General features: G+C 39.9%; 1 long non-coding RNA gene across 1 annotated transcript in view; it reads left to right on the top strand.

Annotated features, from left to right (window-relative positions):
* Positions 1-9,623: 9,623 nt before the first annotated feature.
* The window catches only part of LOC140903689 (uncharacterized), a 43,231-nt gene continuing 35,302 nt past the window's right edge, over positions 9,624-17,552 (top strand). The window contains exons 1-2 of the long non-coding RNA XR_012156332.1: positions 9,624-9,791; positions 9,919-10,077. This is a non-coding gene — a long non-coding RNA (uncharacterized lncRNA). The remainder of the gene's footprint in view (positions 9,792-9,918; positions 10,078-17,552) is intronic.

Here is a 17,552-nt window from a genome sequence, read left to right as displayed (position 1 = left end):
GAATAATATAAGTTCTGCTTGGGACAAAGATAATTTGGGCTTTAAATGTGGGATGCGCCTCAAGAAGGGGAAAATTCCAAAACCTTTCTAGAATTTATTTTGTTTGGTTATTAAGAAAGCTATACCCTTTTCTACTAAATACTGATCCTGTACAAAACTGGGATTCCTGTGGTAACAAGTATGGATTGTAATTAATATCATTGACCACACCACATGCACTTATTTTGTTCTTTGCTGTCTCTGCCTGTACTCACGATATTAGTAAATATTAAAAGAGTTTTCCTGTTATAAAATAGAGATGGGTTCACAGATTAATAGTATGGATATTGCATTGTGAGAATGTTTCTTCACATTTACTACTTTAATTATGCAAATTCAGTCATATATAGTTTTTATGTGGTCACTTTTTAATATCTTTGCAAGCAAAGTAGGAGTGTGTGTGTGAGAGAGAGAGAGAGAGAGAGATGGAGAGGGAATACATACAACAGTTAATACCTCACTTGTGGGAAAAATTTCAGAATAACACATCTTCTGGCAACTGAGCAGACTGCTGGATAGAACATTTTTGTACTCACCAGAGATACATATATCTTTTGAAATTTTCTCACTAATTATTTCTTGTGTTGTAGCTTTGTAGTATATTAAAATCATATATAATAAAGTCAAAAACTAGTTCTCGTACATGAAATTAATTATGCCTGTAAGGACCCTTAAGGGAGAATCATCCCTGACTAAGTGCTTTCAGTACTATTAACTGTGTAGAATACCCAGTACAGTACACTAAACTTTAAATATTCTCACATTTCTAACTCCATTAAAAGTTTGTTAACTTTTTCTTGGGTAGCAAAAATAGATTTTGTTTTGTTAAAAGTGTTTTGTGGTAAAAATCAATGATAAAGTAGAAATCAGTGGACATTAGATACAACTCCAAATCAATAAACTCACTTTGTCAAGATATCATAGTGTATGCAGAATGAAAAATAAAACCTTTATATTGTGCATGACGTGTGGGTGTCCCACGGGTAGTCATTTAACAGTGATGATTAAACTCCACTCTATCACCTGGAATAGATGGCTTCACAGGTCTTCTTCATAAATTTTTTTTCATTGATTCACTCATGTTGCAATTTGAAAAAAACAATTTTTAGATAAAAAATCTGGTTAATCGAGGAGGATTTAATAAATTACTATGTATTGTTTGTTCTACAGTGGTCACCAGTTATAGTAGGATGTCCCTGTGTTAGGTGCTTAGTAAGAGACAATTCTTACCCTAAAGAGCTTCCACTTGTAAATTAAGACAAGATGCAACAAGTAGGTATAGGAAATATGTTGAAAGAGCAAGGGAGGAAGGACAAAGGTAACACTGATAGGAAGGCATGGTTAGACTGATTACATACTGTAAGGGAGTAGAGAAACTCTCATCCGACACAGCAGAGTTAAAGAAAACCTTTGGGTTAGCTAGCCCTGCTCTTCTATACCTGTGGCCAATGCCAGGCCTGGAGTAGGAGAAAAGAAGGGAGCCTGGCGCAATTGGGAGCTGACTGGAGAGGAGGCAGGAGTTCTCTATCTGCCTGCCTGCAGGGATGGATCAGCGATCTGCCAGTCAGTGCTGCCACTTGAGGCAAGTAAAGGCTCCCCAGCCAAGGGGAGGCTGTAAATAAGCCCCAGTCCCAGGGCCAATGGACTAGGTGAGCTGCAGTAAACTGGAACTAGTGGGGACGTGCCCCAAACTGAAGAGACTAGAAAGTAGCCGAGGCAAGTGGGTCTTGATTTCCTGTTTAGGGGTTGAGTTACACAGGATACTGGGCTGGGACCCAGTAGAGACGGAGGGCCCATGTCCCCGTACTATGCTCTCTGGCCTTATAGACTGAAAGACTAGTGATCTAGCCACTAGGCCACCCAGCTAAGGAAGGCCCTATGACACATACATAATTTCCATGGAGGTTTGAGGGTTTACTTATTAAAAATATAAATAATTATACATTAATAATGCCAGCAAACCACATCAGCCACTTACCTAGCCACTGTAAATGGGCAACTTACTCTAGGCATCATAGTAGAAGGGGGTCTACTATGAGGAGAGATTTGAAGATTTGAGATTTGCTCTGGCAAAGTTCACAGAACCAAGGAATGATTGGTTCCTCTCCTTGCTCTACATTTGATTTACTACGGCACTTTGGGAAACCAATTAAACTCTATTGCTGTATCTTCACTAAGAGTGGAGTGATATCAGCCATTACTTCCCCATCCCTTAACCTTAGTTGAACATGGGTTAGTCATGGGGAAGACAAGGGCCAAACTGTGTTCAACAGCCAATACAGAAAGTGTGCTCAGATCATGTTAGAGCTTCATACCATTTGTGTGAAATACTCTGACTTTATTTCCCTGCTTTTCCCCTAAGTTCCTCCTTATCATACCTTCCTCAGAGAGGTATTGAGAGGCTTACTCAACAAAGGTTAGATTGTGAAACATTTATTCATTTTTGCAAACAGTTTCTCATAAATGTAGTTATATTGAAGTAACACATACATTCCCATAAGTAGTGCAAAGTGCACATCAGAATGAATAAAGATTGCATAACCTTGCCTTTAAGGTTTGTGAAGTTCATTGAGTACATAGAATGGGATATTAGTTATAGGTACTAAGTAGAGCTGGTCAGGAAATAATTTTGTCATGAAAAATATTTACAAAAATTATATTTTTCTTCTAAATCTTTCAGAGGTTTGTGAAAGTACGAAAAGAATGTTTTGGTTTTCAGCAGCTATATATACTTTTCTCAGTTTTAAAATTGAACTGGCTTTAGACCAAACATTTTTGAAAAATGAAAACTTCAAGGTTTTTCCAAAGTTGTATTTATGAAAACTGAATTTTTTCACTAAAATTTCAATTTTGCTAAAGTCATTTTCCATCAAAAATATATGTTAATGGAACATTTTTGATCATCTCAGTTCTAAATATAATTATTTTTACCTTATTCTCTAATTTTTTAATCTCACAAGGGCAAAATTAGCTTTATTAACTTTCTCAAACATTTCCATAATTCCAAGAACTTTTGTCAGTGTAGGTCACCGGGATCTCCCATGTTTCTCATGCTAAGTAAGTCCCAGCTTCTTTAATCTTTCACATATTTTCCACCCTGGCTCACACTGAGTGGTACCTTACTCCAGATATAGTTGCATCAATGTGAATCCATCTACTTCTACAATAAAACCCTACTCAGCATGAGTAAAGGATGACAGAACCTGGCTCTAAAGTAGTAATATCCTTTCTCTGGATAGTCTCTAGTGACTGTATATTATTTCAGATGCATCTCATCAGTTAATTCTACAATAATAGGATAATCTCTCTTTGCTTTGTATTTTATTCCTCTCTACTAATAAACTTGTTTGCTAGTTTTACATTGTTCTCTACCGGATTAGTGGTTTCAGTAACTTCCACATCTTTCTCATGAACTGTTTTCTGGACGATAGCTTCCTTTAGCACATATTCGGTAACTTGATTCTTTACTCCCAAACTAATTATTTTACATTATGCTACAATGAACTGACAAATAACCAACATGAGTCAAATGTTTCTGAGGTTGCATTACTTGATGCTCCTGAGCCTGCAATAGGAATATTGCCACTTGTTTCCATAGGAACAGGAACAGGCCCAGTATGTGCTACCTCCAATGTCAGTATCATCTGCAAACTTTTTTTTTCAGCTGTAGTCAGTTATTTATATATTTTGCACCAAAATAAAGGCAACAAAGTTAAGGTTACAAAATTAAACATTTAAAAATGAAGAAATGACAAAGTCCGTGAAGAACAGCTACATCCCCTTATCTGTGTGCATTAAAGATACAAGGTTGAAACCTAGCCCTGCTGAAATCAGTTGGCATTTTTCCTTTGACTTCAGTGGAGCCAGGATTTCACAGTCTTTAACTACATGATCACATGCTATAATTTTATTTAATCCTTCCTCTGTAAGAGGTACAAATAAGAATGTAATTTACATTCCACACAGAAAATAACTTTAATTGTGGTGGATAGAGAACAATTGCATTATATATATTCTTCCTCTTCATTTATTTTTTGAAGTTATTTAAAAAAAAACATTATTCATTGCACATCATCAAATTTACGCACTGAAGATGTCAAGGTCCCACATAAATAATAGCATATGACTATGTAAGTAAAGATTGGGCCAAATTCACTACTACGCTAAACTGACAGCTTGTACCAGCAGAGAATTTGGCTTAACGCATATACACAAAGGGGCAGAGTTAACTTTGGGCATGCTTTTTGGGTATTTAATTTTGCAACTTTAATATTCTCTTAATATAGTGGGGTTTTTTTCATTAAATTACTTATTTTTTACAAAGAGAATAGAAAATAAATCAAAAAGTGCCTTTGCCACATGCCTAGAAAATTTTGGCTGACAGTATCAGGATGCCCCGCACTAAAACCTGATGAGTTTCAACACCATGTTGAAAACATTATGCCTAGAATGCTCCCCATCTTGATCTGCCCAAGTACCTTCAATTTTTCCTCTTCCACATCTTTCCTTTCAAAATTCAGGTCTTTATATAATCCCTCCCCTGTTCCTGACAAAATTAATAATATTCACTCTTCAGAATGATTGCCCTATATCTTGTATTTGTTTACCAGGTTTTTGGCTTAGATAAAAAAATCTTGGGAAATTGGCAGGACTAGCTTTCTGTTTATAAAGCATACCACATACCTACAGCTCTTTATAAACAACTTAGCAATAATATAGTCTCTATAGTTATATTTTTTCGTTAGTGCTAATAAATACTGAGGGTGAAATTCATGCCTTTTCCCTCAGAAATGCTTGCAGAAATAAGCCTTGTGAATCAGTTAAGGGTAGTGATAAATTTATTTTTCTCATCTTTGCCCCGGTGGGCTAGTGTATCCAGTTTCCTTAACAAATGACGCAGTTTGTCTTTGATTTTTAACAGGGTGATACTGCCTCAGTAAAAACTATTGTCCTTGGTTGTCCTTCAGATCTTGAAAGTCCATAGTTGTGGGGGTCTCATAAGAACAGACTGTCTGTATACCAGGGCACAAAGGCTTGTTACAAAAGGTGATAGAAAGAAATTGGTATAAAAAACATGACAGTCCTTGAGGAGAATAGAGAGATAGCAGAAATAATGTTGTACTTGACAATATTTGTTTCCTGTGCCTTGGGCTGAATAATTTTGTGCTGATGTGCTCAGTAAAAGAGACAATAAGATCCTTTCAAGATATTTTATTTGTAATATGAGAGTTCTAGTTACCAGTTCTTTCCAATACAAATTACCCAGATACAGCCAACATGTTACAATAATCACTCCACTTTAAACAGAGTTCAAACTAATAGGCTGCCTGCCTTATTCCATGGGAAACTGTCTTAGGCTATCACTATGCATCTACAGTCATACTTTAAGTTATAGCTTCTTTTAAATAGTTTGGAGGGTGATTAATATGCATATAAATACTGGGCCATCTGATGCCACTATCCAAACCAGGCTCATTAACAGATAGCCAGGACAGGCAATCACAGTGCAAGCTTCCCCAACAGCCATTTTACGGCTGGACTGGCAACCTTGCTCCATGGGAGAAGTAAATTGTGCCAGCTCTTTCCCTGGTGCAGCTTATTTCTCCATTCTGCGCCTGCTCCATTGCACTGGCCCATGCGTTGTGGGGCATGGAGCCATGGCTTCTCGAATCTGCTCCCTTGCCCTCCTATTTTCTGCCCACCTGTACATGAGTGCTTGGCAGTGGCTGCACTCTCCTCCTCTCCTCTCCATGGAGGCTCTGGAGATTCAGGTAGACCACATCAGAGAGTAACTTTTGCATGGGATGTGCAGCTGGATTCACATTTGCATTTTCTCTTATTCAGTGTTTGTCATCGCCTTATTGAACAAGGCACTGAACTGGAAAGTGGTTTTGGCATGTAAAGTATAGATTTTAATGGGCCCTGGACTGGAAGTGTGACAGGTAATGTGGTTTCCACAAATCTTTTCTCTTCAGAATTAGCCTTTTTGGAATGAAGTGTCTGCTGCCAAATGCTGCATGTTTTCTCTAACATTACCCCAGTCACATTCCTTCTGACTTTTGCCTTTGCCAGAGGAACAACAACAACATACACAAGGGTTTGAGTACATTAGCAGACATTTGTAAGTTTGGAAAAAGAAAGAGGGATACATAAGAAATGCATTTGTCATTACAAACAAATATATATCCCAGAAATTGCTTTTACAATTTAACCAGACTTTAAAGAGAGCTGCACAAAAAAGCACTTACACATATAAAAAGCCAGATGGATGCTCTAGAAGCCATTGAACAATTAGCAGAGGTAGCACGAAATTCTCAATCGATCTTAAAAGATATGCTCATTTTTCTAAAATTATTTGGGGAAGGTCTATGGCCTGTGTTATATAGGACATCAGGCTTAATGATCACAATGGTCCCTTCTGGCCTTGAAATGTACGAATCTATGAATTCAGAGCTAACACAGGCAGATCAGAGTTCAATAAACTATCCCAAATTCAAAGGTGAAGTCCTAACTGCACCTGATATTGTCAGATATTGCCTGCTTGGATGGCTGAATGCCACAAATGCAGTCAGAGGACACTTTTCTGTTTGGTGTCACATGAACTGAGTGAGAGAAGTTGGAGGACAATAAAATGTCAGTGCATCATTGTTTCTTGCTTTAGTTGCCTGGCCTGCTGATTCTAGAGAGCCATGTAAAATGCATCTAAATATCATAGAATCATAGAATATTAGGGTTGGAAAAGACCTCAGGAAGTCATCTAGTCCAATCCCCTGCTCAAAGCAGGACCAACACCAACTAAATCATCCCAGCCAGGGCTTTGTCAAGACAGGCCTTAAAAACCTCCGAGGATAGAGAGTCCACCACCTCCCTAGGTAACCCATTCCAGTGCTTCATTACCTTCCTAGTGAAATAGTGTTTCCTAATATCCAACCTAGATCTCCCCCGCTGCAACTTGAGACCATTACTTCTTGTTCTGTCATCTGCCTCCACTGAGAACAGCCTAGTTCCATCCTCTTTGGAACCGCCCTTCAGGTAGTTGAAGGCTGCTATCAAATCCCCCCTCACTCTTCTCTTCTGCAGACTAAATAACCCCAGTTCCCTCAGCCTCTCCTCGTAAGTCAAGTGCCCCAGTCCCCTAATTATTTGTGTTGCCCTCCCCTGGACTCTCTCCAATTTGTCCACATCCCTTCTGTAGTGAGGGGACCAAAACTGGACACAATACTTCAGGTGCGGCCTCACCAGTGCCGAATAGAGGGGAATAATCACTTCCCTCGATCTGCTGGCAATGATCCTACTAATACAACGCAATATGCTGTTGTCCTTCTTGGCAACAGGGGCACACTGCTGACTCATACCCAGCTTCTCGTCCACTGTAATCCCCAGGTCCTTTTTTGCAGAACTGCTGCTTAGCCATTCAGTCCCCAGCCTGTAGCAGTGCATGGGATTCTTCCTTCCTAAGTGCAGGACTCTGCATTTGTCCTTGTTGAACCTCATCAGATTTCTTTTGGCCCAATTCTCCAATTTCTCTAGGTCACTCTGGACCCTATCCATACCCTCTAGTGTATCTACCTTCCCTGCAGCTCAGTGTCATCTGCGAACTTGCTGAGGGTGCAATTGATCCCATCATCCAGATCATTAATAAGATGTTGTACAAAACCGGCCCTAGGACTGACCCCTGGGGCACTCCGCTTGATGCCGGCTGCCAACTAGACATCAACTACCCGTTGAGCCCAACAATTTAGCCAGCTTTCTATCCACCTTTTAGTGATACTGAAATCTGGTTTATAACTGAGCCTGATCTAGAAAGCATGATCTCAGTGTTACTGTGTTGCAGACTGCATGATCTTCTTCAGCTAATAAGCACTACCTCAATTATAGATAGTCCTCCTTAACTATTTCTTGCCAAACAAATATAAATACATTAATTGGTAATTCAATGTTTTCATCATCAGTGGTTCACAGACTAATAATTTATGAAATCATGATGTAGCTGTGGCAATGCATTAACAGAAATAATCCTTATGAATATTTTTGAGGAAATAGGATTACTGTTATATGCCCCAGTAAAGATTAAACTAAAAGATGGAGCAAATCTTAATAGTATCCACACAGCTAAGAGAATTTGACTTCCAACGTTCCCTGAATTAAGATACACTCGTCTGAACAGTTACAGTAGATGTGGGGTTATGAAAGAAATTACTGTGCCCACAAAATGGAATGCACCTGTGGCTTCTATGCATCGTGACCTGAAACAAACAGAGCAGTTGAGAGCTAGAAACACATTCTGTCTACACATGGATGATGTTCTCCACTATTAGCAGTGGTGCCAAGTAAATTCTCTGTTAGACTGTTACAAACATTTTTTGGCAGATTTGTTTACTCTCACCCAGTACCAGGTTGATCACAGATAGTGGCTTGGATGCATATTATCTAAGTGCACGGTGTGGTCACTGTGAAAAAGAATAGACTACGTTAGGATCAGAAAACAAATTCCCTCCTTAACTGGGGAAGGGTTGACAGTGTGGGGGAGAGACACTGCAGAGGGTTAGAGGAAACAAGGCAAAAAGCAGGAAAAATTATAAATATGGAGTTAGAATTGTACATTTAGCTATGTTTTCTAAGTACTTACTCACTCCGAGAATCTCATTCTCCATGCTCTTCAATCATTATGAGTGGAAGAGGAAAGAAGCCAAAAGAACTGGTATGGAAGCCATGTAACATTGGGATGGGGAACAACATGTCAGCAACATGTTCCCCTTCATTTTCATCATGCAACAGAAGCCTCTCCTTCCTTAGTACTGGGTCTCCAGAAGCTGGAAAGAGGTATATTATGGCTTGAGTGTGGTCGGGGGCAACCACATTTTGGAGACAATATGATGCTAAAAGAGCTGTGTGCCTTCATTTGTCCTATGAGAGTGGGTTCTGTGCAAACATAGACAGAGAAGCCAATTGTAGCATGGTTCTGCAAGAAGCTATGTTATTATGACTAAATAGATGGCAGCCATCACTGAGGGACTGACAAACTGCACAACTACAGAAAATCCTTTCCCCAAAAGGGTGTAGAGGCTTTGGCTGTGGCTGTGCCTGTGTTCTGTGGCTCTCTAAAGACATCCTTGAGGGAACACTCAAAGAAAAATTTTCAATATCATCTTGTAGTGTTTTCTGTAACTACTGTCCTTGTTCATTGCATTTTACCATGGAACAAAATTATATAGCTTTTTAAAAGCCCTCAACCTCCGTCAACACAAATTCTGCTCTCTAGGATCCTTATTTAACTATAATTATATAATAACTATAATTAAAGCTCTCCTTCTCAATAGTCCCCATTTTTTTGTGAAGGAAGGATATTTTCTAAGGCTCAGATTTTGTCACTCAGGATCTTACCTTAAAGTAACAAAACCCTATGCCATACTTTCTATTCGGTAAGTAGGAATTTATTTTCTATATCTCGAAAAATAAGTCAGAATTTGTCCCATTTTCATTGTCTTCCAGTTCAGTTGTTGTCAGTTGTTACCATACCATTAATACTTTGCTGGTTGTTTTTATTACCTTTATGAAGGAAATATATGTTCTTCTTTCAGTGCTGGTCTCTATGGGCACGCGTGCTCCATGTGACTGGAGTCTGAGAATTTTGAGTGCGGTGTCTGTTTATCCATCCATGCCCTGTGCCTCACCCTGTGCTTCCAACCACCTCTGAAGGGAAGGGTGGACTGACCATCTCTCCAGTTCCTTCTGATTGCTGCATGGGCCAGGTCAGAACCTCCAGTGTCAGCGGCATTGGCTTTCTCCTTTATCTGTGAATATATTTAGATATTTGTAAATAGCTCTTAGAGTTCTAGAGTTTTAAAGTTTTTATCTAATAATTTTCGTGTTTTACAGTTAATCTTCTCAAGGTGGGGAGCACCCTCCTCTCCCCTACACAGTTTGGGTACTGGACTATGCCCAAGATTCAAATTTGTGCTTCCTACCTGTGATCCTTCTTGGTCAGCAACAACCACCAGTGCTGCTTGTACTTGGGGAAGCCCACATCATGACAAGGTGCAGTATCTGCCATTTGTTCTCTAGATGTACATGGGAAGGGCAGGAACTTTGCCTTAGGAAGCACCTAATGGAAAAGGCCAAAATCAGATCCAGGCAAAGGTATGCCCCCCAACCCCCTTACATTGGCCTGTTACAACAAAAAGTGTTCCTCCTGCCACAAGGTCCCACTCATGAGTGAGGGAGTCTAACCCCAGAGAACCCTCAGCGGGATCTTGTCAGAAAAGCAGATACCATTCTCATAAGCATGAGACTAAGTCTCCTCCAAATCCTCTTCAAAGAAGTTTGATTCAGCACTGCCTAAATGTGGCAAGTCTATGAGCTCAGCCCAAAAGAACTTAGTACATCCTACATCTTGGAGGCATGACAGGAAAGCACACAAGTCTAGGGCTCCATCAGCAACGGATTGCAGTCCCTTTGGGGACCATTTAACACTCTCTTTCAACATGGGTGCTGAAAATCATCCTTTCCAGCTATATGGGAGAGCTTATGTCCCTCTCCCCTCTAAAATCCCCTTCCCCACTCCCTCTCTGGGGACCCCTTTCACAAGAACATTCTCAAGCAAGAGATGAAATCTCTTAAAGTGAGGAGTGATGGAGCGGGTTCCTCTTCAGTACCAAGGAACTGGTTTTTATTCAGCATTGTTCCTAGTACCCAAAATGAAGGGAGGTTGGAGATCCATTCTCAGCCTGCATCAACTCAACCACTTTCTTCACAAATTTATTTTCTCATGGTCATATTGGCATCAGTAATTCCATCACTGGAAAAGGGCATGTGGTTTATAGCTCTAAATATGATGGATACCTTCTTTCATGTGGACATCCACCCTGCTTGCATACACTTTCTCAGATTCACAGTGGGCTCCACCCACTTTCAATAGAGAGTACTCTCTTTAGGTATCGCTGCTACCCCCAGAATCTTTAACAAGGTATTCTCTGTAGCAGCAGCCTATAACAGATGCTATGGTTTCATAGTCTTCCCTTATCTTGATGATTGGCTTCTTATGTCCAGGTCATGCCAAGAGACCCATGCGTCAACTTCAACAATGCAGCAACTCCTCTTCTCTTTGGGGTTCAGGGTAAGTGCTGAAAAATCCATCCTCACCCCTACACAGATCTTAGACTTACTCAGGGCATCCTTAAATTCAATCATGGCAAAGGATTACCTGCTATGGGCAGGTTTCAGGCTATGAATATCACAGAATGGATCATAAGCAACCCCTGAGTGCATATCAAGACCTCTCTCTCTCTCACACCATAATGCCTCATGTGCTTATGTCATGCAATTTGCAAGACTCCACCTTCATTGCCTGCAAGTGCGGCTCCAACCTGTGTACTCGCAAACCAACAGTTCATGAGTGGAAGAATGCTCACAGGGTATGCATCAAAGTTCCCTTCATCACATCTGCACTGGACAGGACAATCATTACCAATGCATCCCCATTAGGTTGGGGAGCCCTTATTCTTTCCTTAAAGACAGCAGGGTTCTCTATCAGATCCTTATGGGCCACTTGGCAGCAGTCAGTGCATACTGTTAAGCTTCACAGGGCGACTCAATCTTTCCATGCCCTCTGAATAACAGATTCCGGAAAGACCTAATCAGAACCTTCCTGCCTATAAAAAAGCCTACTTTTCAATGCTTCCTGAACCTTGTTCTGTCAGTATTCACTACACCTACTTTTGAACCCTTAGCTTCTTGCTCCATGTCTCTCCTATCCATGAAGGTCACCTTCTTGGTGGCCATCACCTCACCCTGGAGGCTTGGTGTGCTCATGGCAAGAACCTCCTTACACTTATATTCCATAAGGACAAAGTTTCATTACATTTACTCTAAATTCACTCCCCCCCCACCCCAGTAATCTCAGTTTCACCTGAACAAGTCAATGCACTCACATACATTCTTTCCAAACCCCATCACATCCTCAGAAGATAGGTGACTTTTACCTGCGGAGAACAAAACCAATCAGGAACTATTTGTTGCCACAGCAGAAAGAGTTGGGGTCCGGTGATATCCTCTCAAAGAATCTGAAAATGGATCTTGGGCTGTATTTCACTTTGCTACCAACTGTCTAATATTCCCCCACCTCTTGGGGTAAGAACTTATTTCACAAGAGCATAAGCAATGTCTCTATCATTGCTTCAAGTGGTGCCTCTTCTTGACATCGTCAAGGCAGCTACATGGATCTCCATCCACATGTTTGTGAGACTTTATGTTTTGGTACAGGACTCCTCTGCTGATGCATCATTTGGAATGGTGGTCCTTCATTTGGCTCTGCCATCTTTCTCCTTCTATATGAGTATTGCTTGTCAGTCACTCACAGTGAAATACTGTGGGGGTCTGTACAAATGCAGTATAAAAATACAGTCTCTGCCCCAAAGATCTTACAATTAAAGTTTAAGACAGAAGGCAGTAGATGGATACAGACAGGAGAGTACAAAGAAACAAGACAATATTTGTCAGCATGACAAGAAGCATCTCAGCATATCAGCTGCCTAACCACTGTTATGTTTTTTGAAAGCATTATGGCCAAGGAGAGTTTTAAGGAGGGGTATATATAATATCATGTTATAAGAGAAAGTTGCCTACCTTATAGTAACTGGAGGTTCTTCAAGATGTGTGGTCCCTATCCATATGCCACTGTGGGTATGCATATGTCAAGGTTCCTTCCCCACTCTGAACTCTAGGGTACAGATGTGAGGACCTGCATGAAAAAAAACTTCAAGCTTATTTTTACCAGCTTAGGTTAAAACTTCCCCAAGGTACAAATTATTTTACCTTTTGTCCCTAGACTTTATTGCTGCCACCACCAAGTGTCTAACAAATATAACAGGGAAAGAGCCCACTTGGAAACGTCTTTCCCCCCAAAATCTCCCCAAGCCCTACACCCCCTTTTCTGGGGAAGGCTTGATAAAAATCCTCACCAATTGTCATAGGTGAACCAGACCCAAACCCTTGGATCTTAAGAACAATGAAAAAGCAATCAGGTTCTTAAAAGAAGAATTTTAATTGAAGAAAAAGTAAAAGAATCACCTCTGTAAAATCAAGATGGTAAATACCTTACATGGTAATCAGATTCAAAACATAGAGAATCCTTCTAGGCTAAACTTTAAGTTACAAAAAGACACAAAAACAGGAATGTACATTCCATTCAGCACAACTTATTTTATCAGCCATTTAAACAAAACAGAACCTAATGCATATCTAACTAGATTGCTTACTGACTTTTTACAGGAGTTCTGACCTGCATTCCTGCTCTGGTCCTGGCAAAAGACAACACACAGACAGAGAGAACCCTTTGTTTCCCCCCTTCCAGCTTTGAAAGTATCTTGTCTCCTCATTGGTCATTTTGGTCAGGTGCCAGCGAGGTTGTCTTAGCTTCTTAACCATTTAGAGGCAAAAGCATTTTTCCTCTGGCCAGGAGGGATTTAAAGGTGTTTACCCTTCCCTTTATATTTATCACAGCATATGATCTATGTGCCTGGAGCCAGAGGAGGTTATGAAATCGCCATCACTGGAGTTTTTTAAGAGGTTAGACCTGTCATGGATGGTCTAGATAATACTTAGTCCTGCCATGAGTGCAGGGCATTGGACTATATGACCTCTAGAGGTTCCTTCCAGTCTCCTGAGTCTATGAATCTGGCTCCTAAGTGCTAATGTAATATATATAAAGAATAATATTTCAAGTAAGAATTATTTTTTACATTTTCATCAGTTTGATGCACTTCAAAAATTAATAAGCGATCTTGGGACATATTCTGTGAAGTGAAAGACTTCAGAGTAAAGATTATAGCTGATGTAAATGATAGAAGTGCCTCAGTGTCAAAAAAGAGGACACCACTTACAGTTGCAGTAGTCTTCTGTGGAATGGATTCATCCACTCTATGTATATATACATCTGTTCACTATGAGCTGTAGTTCTACCTCAATGACCTGCTAACATAAATAAGGATTTTACAGTTCTGGTGTGATGTGATCAGCTGAATGAGCATGTGAATAACTATTCTCACATCATCAGTGCACATTTCCCAGCACCTGATAGTGATGTAGTTGAAACTACCCTCTGGGAATTCTGAGTTTCACAATGTATGATACAGAGAAATCAGCACATTTATTCAATTCTTATATAACTGTTTCATAAGAGCTGCTAGAGCTGAGGCTCTGACAGTGTTTCCATGAAAAATGTCTTTTCTTTTCCCAAGGGCTTATAGTACTAAAATAAGTCACTATGGTTTAGAATTTAGCATAACGAGTTTCATATTGAGAGTATATTAAATGCATTAAATTAATTTAAAACATTTTATTTTTAAATTATCTGTTGCTTTAATCTATAAGAGAGGAGAGGAAGAGCTTTATTGTTTCTATAGACCCTTTTCTTTATCTATTTTTAAATGACTGTTTTTAATTAGCAGGTATTTAATTATGTTACTAGTATGTGAAAATTGGCTGCTGCTTACGTGCATTAATTTAAAGAAAATATGTAGATGCATACTAATATCACAACTCCACTCTCTGCTATCCAGATACCTCATAATGTGTTACAGTAAAAGGAACCTAATGCAAAATTACATGATACTTTAATGACCCTTAAGGAGGTTTAGGGAATTAGATCCACAATTAAGCATTTAAAATTGGAGTGTAATGCTGTGTGTTCTGAATGAGAATATGTATCAAAATAGGTATTTACTAGTGATTCTACAGTTCCTGTAATACGCCCTATCAGCCATGACACCTTGTTCTGCCATCCATTGAAATGGCATAAACAGAACTTGGGTGAACTGAGTAAGCTTTTATAATGGTATGCCTCTGAGCGGAACTGATGATTCAATAGGCAATACTTCACCCACCTGGTCAGTAGTGAGCTAGTCTCTCAGCATGGTGTTAAGAGATCATTAAGTTGCCAGAGCTGTACAGCTTTTGAATGAGTTGTAACATAGTGCAACTGGCCACATGGTCACTATAGCTCACTTGTTTTGGTCATCAACAGCTAACATGCTAACCCCAAGATCCCAATCAAATTCCAATTTAGATACAGTGGGCTCAGTCTTACCCTATGACAAGTCCACTTTGTGTGGTGCAGACAGCTGAGGATTTCCTTAAGTGTGAGGGAATAAGTGGCTGATATAAAGCTGCCATAGCTGGCTCTCTAACCAACCCCTCCAAACCCACCCCACATCATAGGAGCATCAGGTTTTCTGGAGGTAATGGGACCAGAGTACAATGCACTCCAGTGATCCTTGGCTGGAAGAATACCAATAGGAAGCTGATGCTGCTGGCATGAAGTTTGCCAAAGATGATAAAGAGAGTGAAAAGGGGAGATGATAATGAAACATCCATTACAAAGTTAACTATTGTGGTCCCTATAATAATCCTTTATTTTTTCTCTTCTGAAATTTAGTTCTTCGTATCTTTGGTTCTGTCCCTCCTCTGCTTTTTTTTCTCTTCTGAATACAGTTATTGCTTAGAGCCTCATCTTTGACTATCCTGGAACTTGTATGCAAAAATCCTATTCACATTGCTGGGAAATTTGGTTGCAAAAGGGATTTGACTTGCTGATTTCAATAAATTTGCCATTGACAGGTCTTTGGAACTATACAATCCAAACTGGGAATGCAAAATCCAGTCCTTCTCACTTTTCTTCTTTATCTCTCCTCCCCCATTTAGCAATGGTACCCACCTTTTTCTTCCCTCCCCCTGTCCATCCATAGATAGGTAGATAGATAAAATGTCATCATACTTTTAGTTAAGAAGATTACACTACACTTGATAAGCTTTTTTCACAAACAAAAAGCTAGAAACAAATACTACAGACAATTGTAAAAGGGACAGACCGAATAGGCCTCTTCCATTTGTAATTTGTGATCCTAGTATTTTTCCCCTATAACTCTCAACCACCCCCTATTGATATTATCTCCTTTTTAAAAATCTAATCACTAGTTAATTTCCTTGCCGCTCCCTTTAATCTTGGAGAGTTCATTGTACAAATTGTTTAAATAGCAATTAACACAAATTCAGACTTTATTTCATTTTCTTGAGGGTTTTTTTTCCTTCTTTAATCGGTTAACCTCCTCTATACTGCAGACATTTCAGGGTCCCATACAGGAACATTAGTACAGCTAAGAAATTGCTCTGTGAACAATGTGAGCCATCTTCAGCTATTTACCTGCACTGTTCAATAACAGTGCCAGTACAGATTTAAATAAAGGTAGAAGCACAATTATTTATTGTTGTCTTTTGGATTACTTTTAACTGGGTAACACAGAACATGAAGCATAATCAGTTCCAGCTGGAAACACTCCTACAGTACATCAAGGACAATGGGTTCACAAATTGACTTTACCTGCTATTCATGCTGTATATGAAATGAATCAGGTAAAGGGAATTTAATTAGCTCTCTTCATTGTAAAAATAAATAGGGAAATAGAATCAAATGGTTGATTGATGAAAATTATTTTTGCACTGAATTGTCAATAACTGCACAGAAGGGGCTTACTTGCTATTTTTGCACTATAATTTGGAACACCATATGTGAAATATAAGTTCTATATATTTTTAAGTGTCAGCATAAGAAATGAGACCCTATTCTATTAGTCAAAATGTCTAACAGGATGAACAGGTGCAAAAAGAGAGAGACTGAAATGCCTGCTATCAGATCCAAATGCTGGGTCAGATCCTGACACTATTACATTGAATAGTGCCTTGTTCTCTTAGTAGTCCCAGAGGCAGTAGTTAGGGCACTGGACAGGAAGTCAGACCTGGATTTTATGTCCATTGAGTTGCTATAGGACAGTGGTAGGCAACCTGCGGCCCGCGGGCTGTGTGCGGCCCGTCTGGGTAATCTGCTGGTGGGCCACCAGACAGTTTATTTACGTTTTCACAGTCACCTGCAGCTCCCAGTGGCTGTGGTTCGCCATTCCTGGCCAATGGGAGCTGCAGGAAGCAGCGCGGGCCGCAGGGACATGCTGGTTGCCGCTTCCCACAGCTCCCATTGGCTGGGAATGGCGAACTGCGGCCACTGAGAGCTGTGGGCGGCCATGAAAATGTAAACAAACTGTCTGGCGGCCTCAGATTGCCCACCACTGCTATAGGACCTTAGGCAACACAGGTCACCCCTTTGTCCCTGTTTCCTTTCCCGTAGTTTGTCTATTTATTCTGTTTTGGATTATAAGGTTTTTGGGGTCAGGGCTGTTACCTAATGTGTTTGCTAATTGATAGAACAATGGGGCGTCAATCTCAGTATGTCACTGTGCTATAAAGATTCATAGTTCCATTGATTTCAATATCATAGTTCTCACAGCCATACATGCTTGGTCTCCTCCACAGCATAATGGGTATTCTGGATGTTTGCCGGTAGTGTTTGGCCTATTCCAACTGGTACAAATTAGATCAGACCTGAGGTTGCACTAATTTGTGCTGAAGGCCAGATTGGCCCCAGCTGCCCCCCAAGATTGGGTACAGAAGGATAGTGAAAAGCTACC

This window comes from Lepidochelys kempii, chromosome 1 (genome assembly GCF_965140265.1).
Source record: "Lepidochelys kempii isolate rLepKem1 chromosome 1, rLepKem1.hap2, whole genome shotgun sequence".
Taxonomy (NCBI): domain Eukaryota; kingdom Metazoa; phylum Chordata; order Testudines; family Cheloniidae; genus Lepidochelys; species Lepidochelys kempii.
The sequence above is the reverse complement of the archived record's forward strand: the minus strand, read 5'-3'. Positions and strand labels throughout refer to the sequence as shown.